General features: G+C 39.7%; 1 protein-coding gene across 2 annotated transcripts in view; it reads right to left on the reverse strand.

Moving 5' to 3' along the window:
• The window catches only part of FASTKD1 (FAST kinase domains 1), a 47,884-nt gene extending 47,122 nt beyond the window's left edge, over positions 1 to 762 (reverse strand). The window contains exon 1 of one of the 2 annotated variants that reach the window (XM_030325817.2): positions 682 to 762. The gene's annotated coding sequence lies outside the window, so the exon portion shown is untranslated. The remainder of the gene's footprint in view (positions 1 to 681) is intronic. The other variant, XM_030325818.1, reaches the window with a different exon arrangement.
• Positions 763 to 9,384: the final 8,622 nt, after the last annotated feature.

Below are 9,384 nucleotides of genomic sequence, written 5' to 3' on the forward strand. Positions count from 1 at the left end.
TGTTCACAAGAAAAAACAAAAACAAGATAGAATTGGTATTTTATGATCATCAGTACAGCATCCTGGCCCACGCCAACCTGGGTCATACACATACACAAATAACCCTGTACAGAGCAAAGGTATCTTCAAGATTCTCCCGCCTACCCACAACTGAAAATGGAAGCAGCTCAATGATTAGAATATAAAGGTGTCAAGTTCCCAGCTCTGCTCCCAGATAAATGACCTTGGGAAGTCACTTAACAAAAGGAGGGGCCTTAAGACGATGAGAGTAGGGGCCTGTGCAAATGACAAGCATCCTCCACGCCGGGCTCACAGTAACACAGAACGAAAGAAAGTGATCTTCCGCATCCCCGCCTAGGAGTGGGCTCACCCCTGCCCTCCTCTGAGCACTGGAAAATCCAATACCGCAAGGAGGCCTCTGTTCTCAGCCGAACCCTGCATCTTGGGCCCGAAAACATGCTGGGTGGAAGAAAACCTGCCGTAGCTACCCAGCCCTGACTTGCAGGTTAAGTTCTTCCCTTAACAACCTCCAACTTTTCTGGAGGATCCCGGGGAAGGCTGCTTACAATGGCTTAGAAGCCAAAGCTATTCCTGGTCCCCAACAAGAAACACAACAGGCTTGATTGTGTCATTCCCGCCCACGTCCTCCCATATCACATAGTTTTCCTCGAGAGACATCACCTCTCCTCTGACAGTGCCAGTCCCCAAACCAGGAAAAAATGCCGGGACATCGCAGCGTGCTCAGCGGAAGGCACGTACTACATGCCCCAGAGGACGTAGCGGCGAGGCCAATGGAATGGACGTCGCTTACGCATTCACGAGGAATTCTGGTCATTGTAGTTCCACATTGAGAGACTGGGACGACACATCTTGAACTATAGAAGTTATGGGTCCTTTAGGTCAGTGTTCCTCAATCGAAGTTAAGATTTTACCCCAGTCCATGGAAGACAGATTTTTTTTATAACATATAATAAAATATTATTATTTAGAAAATGAAATTTGAAATGGTAAACATGGAAAAAACACATGTGGATTTTTGTTTCTTACTATATTCAGCATATATGAAATAACTGTCAAGTGGCTACAAAATAAACCCTTATTCTCAGTTTCTGCCCCTGTGTCATGGTGAGGCCAGTCTTTGGACCACACTTTTGTTTTTAATAACTTTATTGAGAAATAATTTACACAGTATGCAATTTACCCATTTAGTGTACAATTCAATACTTTTCTTAATTTAGGGTTGTGGAGCACCACCACAATTTATTTTAAAATAGTTTCGTAAGTCCAAAAAGAAACTGGGTAACCAATAGCAATCACTTCCTATCCCCCACCCCAACACCCTAAGCAACTGCTAATGGCAGAGCACACTTTGAGTTGTGATTTAGGTTGTTTGGAACCAGATCAACTGATAACAAATTTGAAGACTGAGGTGTTCTTAACGCACAGAGTAGAAAGAGTTTCAGAACAAACGTCAGAAAAAAGATAGGGATGAAACTGGGCATAACCTGTATCAATGCCCTTCAGTCAAAGACCTATAGTTAAACAAAGTTGGGATTACTGACCAGTTGCAATGAAGCAGAACACACATCCCAAGGGGTGTCAAATTAAAAAGGTGTTAAAAAGAACTTATAGTATTCATCCCTGTGTTAAGTGATTTTGGCAAGGCTTAATGGAGCTTTTCTCTGGACTGGATGCTGTGAGGAAGCAGGAATAATTCTATTATTGGGTATCTTAATAAACTTTATCCATAGGGCAGGAAGAATGAAGTTAAAGCTGTGCTTGACCAAGAGGGAGCAGTCACTCATAATAGCCAGGATACGTGGATGTTTGGTCATTTTTTGTGATTTGGACTATGTTCTTATTTGTTCTCTGTTCTGATATGATTATGTAATGGTCTTGTTTTTGTCTTGATCCATCATAGCCAGACATTGGCCTTGTCTCATGTTGGTGTTCTGTGTAATTGTTCAACAGAATATGAAGGCTGAGCTATGAGGGCCAGACCAGCTCCTGGCAACAATAAGGCCTAAATGATAGTGTCAGGACAGTTAGTTCACTGCTGGGATGTGTTTGTCTCCTTCTCACGTTTGTGGAATTGTAAGGAGACTGGCCTAAGAAACAAATACCTGAAGCTTGCCTTTCTCTGGAATCTTGTTTATATAAGGAAAGGAAACATTTTATTTAGTCACTGTTAGCAACTTTTTTCCTTACTTGCAGTCTAGGGCATTCATAAAATATATATTTATGTATAAATCAAACCTGAGAACAAAATCAAGGTAATAATTTAAGTCCACAGTCATAAAATTGTATTGTAGCTAATGATTTAAATCATGAAGAAGCATCTTTTACAAGAGCTAACAAGTGGTTAACAAAGGGTGGCTCTTAATTTCCTCCTAGCAAATGTCAATGCCCTTCAGCCAAAAATCACAAGAAGTCTGTAGTTGAGGTTTATTACTTGTTGCAGCTAGCAAAAATGCACACAGCAGGGAGTCATTTAGCTGCACAGTAAAAGAGTATTAGAAAGAACCTATTATAGGATTCTCTGGTTGGGTAATTTGGGGGAGGGTCTACAGAAGGAAAGGTTCACTCTATCTTGGGTGCCATTAGGAAGTTGAGCAAGTCTATGATTGGGCATCTAATACATCTTAACTATAAAGAAGGCAGACTAAAGTGGGGCTAAAGCTAAAATTGGTAAAGTAGCATTCACTCATTTAATGAGAGAGAAATCTTTGGTATTTTCTGTGGTACAGTGACCTTGTCTGATGTCAATGTTCTGTGAGATTGTTTATGTCCAACAGGAGGACAATATGCTTTGAGTTGTGTCAGATTAGTTTAAAATAACACTGAGGCTTCACAATGAGCATTAGGTCAGTTTCTCCAACATCAGAGCATCAGAGACTTTTGTTTGTTTATTTTTGTTTTTTTTCCTCCCTCACCAATTAACTTGAATGCTTTTTCTCCTGGAATAATTCTGCCAGTATATATATAAAAAAAGTGTTTATTGGATATAACACCAAAAGCACAGGCAAGAAGAGAAAAAACTAAGTAAATTGAACTTCATCAAAATTTAAGACTTTGGTGCATCAAAGAACACTATCAACAGAGTGAAAAGGCAACTCACAGAATGGGAGAAAATATTTGCAAATGATATGTCTGATAAGGGATTAATATCCAGACTTTTGAAGAACTCCTCTAAATTAGTGACAAAAAATGTTTTTTCAATGGGCAAAAGACTTGAATAGACATTTCTCCATGGTCACATGAAAAAAAATGTGCAAATCAGCATCACTAATCATTAGGGAAATACAAATCAAACTACAAAGAGAGACCACTTCGTACCCAATAGGTTAGCTATTATCAAAAAAAAACAGAAAATAACAAATGTTGGCAAGGATGTGGAGACACTGCAACCTTATGTATTACTTACTGGTGAGAATGTGAAATGGTGCAGCTGCTGTGGAAAACAGTATGGTGGTTCCTCAAAAAACTAAATAGAATTATCATGTAATCTAGTAATTCTACTTCTGGATATATACTCACAAGAATTGAAAGCAGGAACTTGAGCAGTTATTTGTACAGCACTGTTCATAGCAGCATTATTTATAACAGCCAAAATATGGAAGCAACCCAAGTGTCCATCAACAGATAAATAAAGAAAATGTCATATACACATACAATGGGATTTTATTCAGCGTTAAAAAGAAAGGAAATTCTGACACATGCTACAACATGGATGAACCTTGAAGACCCTATGCTAAATGACATAGGCCAGACACAAAAGAACAAATATTGTATGATTCCATTTATATGAGGTACTTAGAGTAGTCAAATTCATAGAAACAGAAAGCAGAATAGTGGTTGCCTGGGGATAGGGGGAAAGGGCAATGAAGAGTTGTATAGAGCTACAGTTTTGCAAGACAAAGAGTTCTGAAGATTAGTTGCACAATGTGAATGTGGTTAACACAACTGAACAATACACTTAAAAACGCTTAAGATTGTAAATTTTATGTTATGTGTATTTTACTACACATTTTAAGTTTAAAATTTTTTTTTTTTTCAACGTTTATTTATTTTTGGGACAGAGAGAGACAGAGCATGAACAGGGGAGGGGCAGAGAGAGAGGGAGACACAGAATCGGAAACAGGCTCCAGGCTCCGAGCCATCAGCCCAGAGCCCGACGCGGGGCTCGAACTCACGGACCGCGAGATCGTGACCTGGCTGAAGTCGGACGCTTAACCGACTGCGCCACCCAGGCGCCCCACATTTTAAGTTTAAAAAAAAAAAACTTAAGTTTTTTTATTTATTTAAGTAATCTCTACCCAACCCCCCCCCCCCCAACTAGGGGCTCAAACTCACAACTCCAAGATCAAGAATCACATGTTTCTCTGTCTGAGCCATTCAGGAGCCCTTATTTTACTACAATTTTTAAAAAGGTATTCAATTAAAAAGGGAAGGGCAACCTCACTGGTAGTCAGGAAATTAAAAAATAAAATGATACCATTTTTTCACCCATTAAATTGGAAAAGATTGAAAACAATTTTCATCAGGGTAAACAGACATTTTCATTCAACCTTCAAGTATTACAACCTTTCAGGATACTAATCTGGTACTATATGCCACATTGAAAACTATATGTGTCCTGAGATGCACTTCTGGCCATCTTTCCTGCAGCTTTATAAGCATCAATATTTTAAGGATATAAGGATATATGTAAAAGGATGTTTATTACAATATTGTTTGTCTTAACCCAAACTTGCAACAACTGAAATGTCTAATAGGAGAATGGCTGGATAAATTATGGTATATCTATACTATGGAAGGTTATATAGATATCAGAAAAAATGTTCATAATATATTTCATGCAAACAAAAGCAATTTAAGAGTAATATGTGTGATGGAATCTTTTTTTGAGAGACAGAGAAAGAGAGAGAATGCACACATGTGAGTGGGAGGGGGCAGATGGAGAGGGAGAGAGTGAATCTTTTTTTTTCTTAATTTTTTTATGTTTATTTTTGAGAGAGAGAGAAACAGAGTGTGGGTGGGGGAGGGGCAGAGAGAGAGAGGGAGACACAGAATCTGAAGCAGGCTCCAAGCTCTGAGCTGTCAGCACAGAGCCGGACATGGGGCTCAAACTCACAGACCGCAAGATCATGACCTGAGCCAAAGTTGGATGCTTAACCAACCCAGATGCCCCGAGAGACACAGAGAATGAGAGAGAGAGAGAGAGAGAGAGAGAGAGAGAGAGAGAGAGAGAGAATCTTAAGCAGGCTCCATGCTCAGCATGGAGCCCAATTCAGGGCTTGCTCTCACACCCTGAGATCATGACTTGAGCCAAAATCAAGAGTTGACACTTAACTGACTGAGCCACCCAAGAGTCCCTGGGATCTTATCTTTGTTGAAAGAAGGGAGAGAAAGTTCTTAAGTTAATACAGGAATAGAAAAGAAAATCACTGGATACTTCAAGGGAAAAGAATTAGAAAGGATTAGGGGCAATTATTTTTAAATCTCTATAGAATGTTCAAAATTTTACAATAACTTTTATTACTGTGAAATATATGTGACAACAAGCATGCTTCTTTTAAACAATATAATCAAATTGCTCACAGTTTTTAAAATTAATTAATTAATTTAGAGAGAGAGAGAGAGCAAGGGAGGGGCAGAAAGAGGGAGAGACAATCCCAAGGAGGCTTTGCAATGTCAGCAGAGAGCCTGATGCACAGCAAAACCTCACAAACCATGAGATCATGACCTGAGCCAAAATCAAGAGTCAGATGCTTTACTCACTGAGGCACCCAGGTACCCCAACAAGCATTCGTTTTTAAAAAGTCTAACATTGGGGCGCCTGGGTAGCGCAGTCGGTTAAGCGTCCGACTTCAGCCAGGTCACGATCTCGCAGTCCGGGAGTTCGAGCCCCGCGTCAGGCTCTGGGCTGATGGCTCGGAGCCTGGAGCCTGTTTCCAATTCTGTATCTCCCTCTCTCTCTGCCCCTTCCCCATTCATGCTCTGTCTCTCTCTGTCGCAAAAATAAATAAACGTTGAAAAAAAAAATTTAAAAAAAAATAAAAAGTCTAACATATTATTGGTGATATAGAAGAAAATTAGTACAATTAATTTGTTGTTTTTCTATGGATAGAAACAAAAAATTTCATTATTGTAAAATAAGGCAAGTTGAGGCACCTGGCTGGCTCAGTCAGTGGAGCATGTGACTCTTGAGCTTGGGGTGGTAAGTTTGAGCCCCACGTTGGGTGTAGACATTGTTTAAAAATAAAATCTTTTTAAAAATTAAAAAAAATAAATAATGGTAAATTAATTGTAGTAGCCAAGCCCACCAACTTCCCTTCTTTTGGTATCAGACTCTATTCCCCACACTACAAAGACTGAAATGATGTAGGCTAAGCCAAATCTCGTAATTCACACCCATGTCCTAGTAGATGGGTAATGCTATCTGCTGTGATAAATAAAGCCAAATGTCAGTGGTTTAACACATATAGTTTGACTTCTCAACCATATCACATTCCAATGTGAATATCCCTGGTCAGTGGAGGACTTTTCTCTATTCAGAGATTCAGGGAGCTATGCTTCTTTTATAATCTCCCAGGGCCTTAAAACTCTCTGAATCTAGCTGACATAAATAGGAAGAAAGGACATGGAGAAGATATAGTTCTTTTGGAAACATCTTGGCCTAGATGTAACATACATAATTTTCACTTACTTTCCACTGATGAAAAGTATTCACATATCTTTACTCAGATGTAAAAGGACAGCTAAAAAAATAAAATAAAAAGTAGGCACGTCAGACACTTCCCAGTGTCACACCCCTCACTATGTAACTGCAAGTACAAATTTTGGGGTCTGTCACTGTAATGCTAATCAAAGACTTCCCTGGCATTTTATAATTGGAGCTGGCAAGGACTTAGATGATTAAGATGTGAGGTAACTTCTTCAGGCTAGAGAATGAAGCCAAAACACAGGTAAGTCAAATAAGACAAGAGACAAGTTCCATGATATTCCATCTATTCTTTCTTCTCTGTATTAGTTATCCATTGCTGCTGTAATAAATCTCCCAAAACTTAGTGACTTAAAACAACATTTATCATCCCACAGTTTCTGTGGGCCAGAAATTCAAAAGTAGCTTAGTTGAGTGGTTCTGGCTCACAGTTTCTTACATGATTTAAGTCAGATATCAACAAGGACTACAGTCATCTGAAGTCTTGACTGACTGACTGAAGTCTTGATTGCTTTCATAGGGCTCACTCACATGGTTGCTGGCAAGAGACTTCAGTTCCTCTCTGACTTTTGCCGGGAAGCCAGTTTCTTGCCACAGAGGCCTCTCCATTTGTCTGCTTGAGCATCTTCATGACATGGCAGTTGATTTCCCCTTGAATGAGTGATCCAAGAGACACAGCAAAGAGGAAATCAAAATGCCTTTTATGACCTGGTCTCCAAAATCACACTGTCACTCTGCCTTTTACTATTCATTAAAAGATAGTCACATTACAGAATTTATAGACATATTTTAAAACCACCACACTGTGCAGCAGTTTTGTTTCACAAAGCAATACATTCCCAATTTTACCTAAGCTAGCTGAAGCTGGTTTTCTTTTATTTGCAAATGAGAGTGCTCACCAATACTGGAATCATAAGGCATATACAGTAAGTATTATTGGGGTGCCTGGGTGGCTCAGTCGGTCAAGTGTCCGACTTTGGCTCAGGTCATGATCTCACAGTTTGTGAGTTCGAGCCCTGCATTGGGCTCTGTGCTGACAGCTCAGAGCCTGGAGCCTGCTTCAGATTCTGTGTCCCCCTCTCAGTCTGCCCCTCCCCCGATCGTGTTTTTTTTTTCTCTCTCTCTCTCTCAAAAATAAACAAACATTTAAAAAATAATAAAATAAAATCTTAAATAAAAGAATATTGTACAACCATTTCAGAAAACTCTTTGGCAGTATCTTCCAAAACTTATCCTATCCATACCCTAAGACCTAGCAATTCCATTCCTGGGTATATTTCCAACATATATATGAAATATATATGCTCGATATACTAGATACAAGAAAGTTCATAGAAACTTTATTCATAATCGCTAAAACCTGAAAACAAAAATACCCATCTAAAGTAGAAGAGATAAATAAATTGTGCAATACCCATTGGGATGGTTAATTTTGTGTCAACCTGATTGGGCCAAAGGCTACCTTGATTAAACATTTAGTTACAGGTGTTATCTGCTAGGAGGTTTCTGGATGAGATTAGCATTTGAACTGGTGAACTGCTGCTCTCCTGCAATAAACGCAATGCCTTAAAACAGGGGCAGATGCAGAGGGAGGTTGTCCTCTCAGTTTCACAGCTATTAAAATTGGTCAAGACCCTTACTTGTACCACTTGCCCAACTGTAGCTGATAATTTACCTAACCTAAATGAGTGAAAAATGTAAATGATCGTAACTTACCCTTCTTTCTATACATTAACAAAATCTAAGTCCCTTTAGCTATCTCCTTTTAAAACTCACTCACCCCATGTTCCCACAGGGACTGCCACCAGCCCTTCCCCCCAAATACCAGAGGCATTGCTTTTCAACCTAATCTAGGGACGCTTGCCTCTGAAAATAATTTTTAAAACAATATATGTCCTATTTTCTTTTTTTTTTTAATGTTTTTATTTATTTTTGAGACAGAGAGAGACAGAGCATGAGCAGGGGAGGGGCAAAGAGTGAGGGAGACACAGAATCTGAAGCAGGCTCCAGGCTCCGAGCTGTCACCCCAGAGCCTGACGGGGGGCTCGAACTCACAGAATGTGAGATCATGACCTGAGCTGAAGTCGGACGCTTAACCGACTGAGCCACCCAGGCGCCCCAATATATGTCCTATTTTCCTAGAAAGTCCTGGTTTTGGAGTTAAAGATTGCTTCGGCATTTAGGAACAGTGTGTTTGGGGAGGAAGCACTTATCCTCCCTGAGCCTCGACTTCCTTATCTGTAAAACAAGCATTAATAACCTATAACATGGTGTTGCTGTGAGAACTTAAAAAAAGAAAGAACATCAATGCCCTATGTAATTTCCTTTATTCCTCAACTAGAGCTTTGTTCGTTTCTGTTGTTTTTTTTTTCAACTTGTGTCATAGTGTTAACTGGAAGCTGAAGTAGAATCTCCCCAAAGACTGGGCTTACTTCCCAATACTCTTGACAGAGGATGAATGTTTACTAGATGAAGCATTTCATTTCACGAAGGACATGGCAATCTGACGGTTACAAACATTCCCAACCAACTCACACGACAAAGATTAAGTTACCTATGAACTAGGTATTTGACAGGAACCAACATCCTAGAATTACCAGGGAGGGCCTACGTGACGCAAGCAAAGAGAACACCAGGAGATGCGGCCGACCAACGGTGAC

Source organism: Lynx canadensis, chromosome C1, assembly GCF_007474595.2.
Source record: "Lynx canadensis isolate LIC74 chromosome C1, mLynCan4.pri.v2, whole genome shotgun sequence".
NCBI classification, from domain to species: Eukaryota; Metazoa; Chordata; class Mammalia; order Carnivora; family Felidae; genus Lynx; species Lynx canadensis.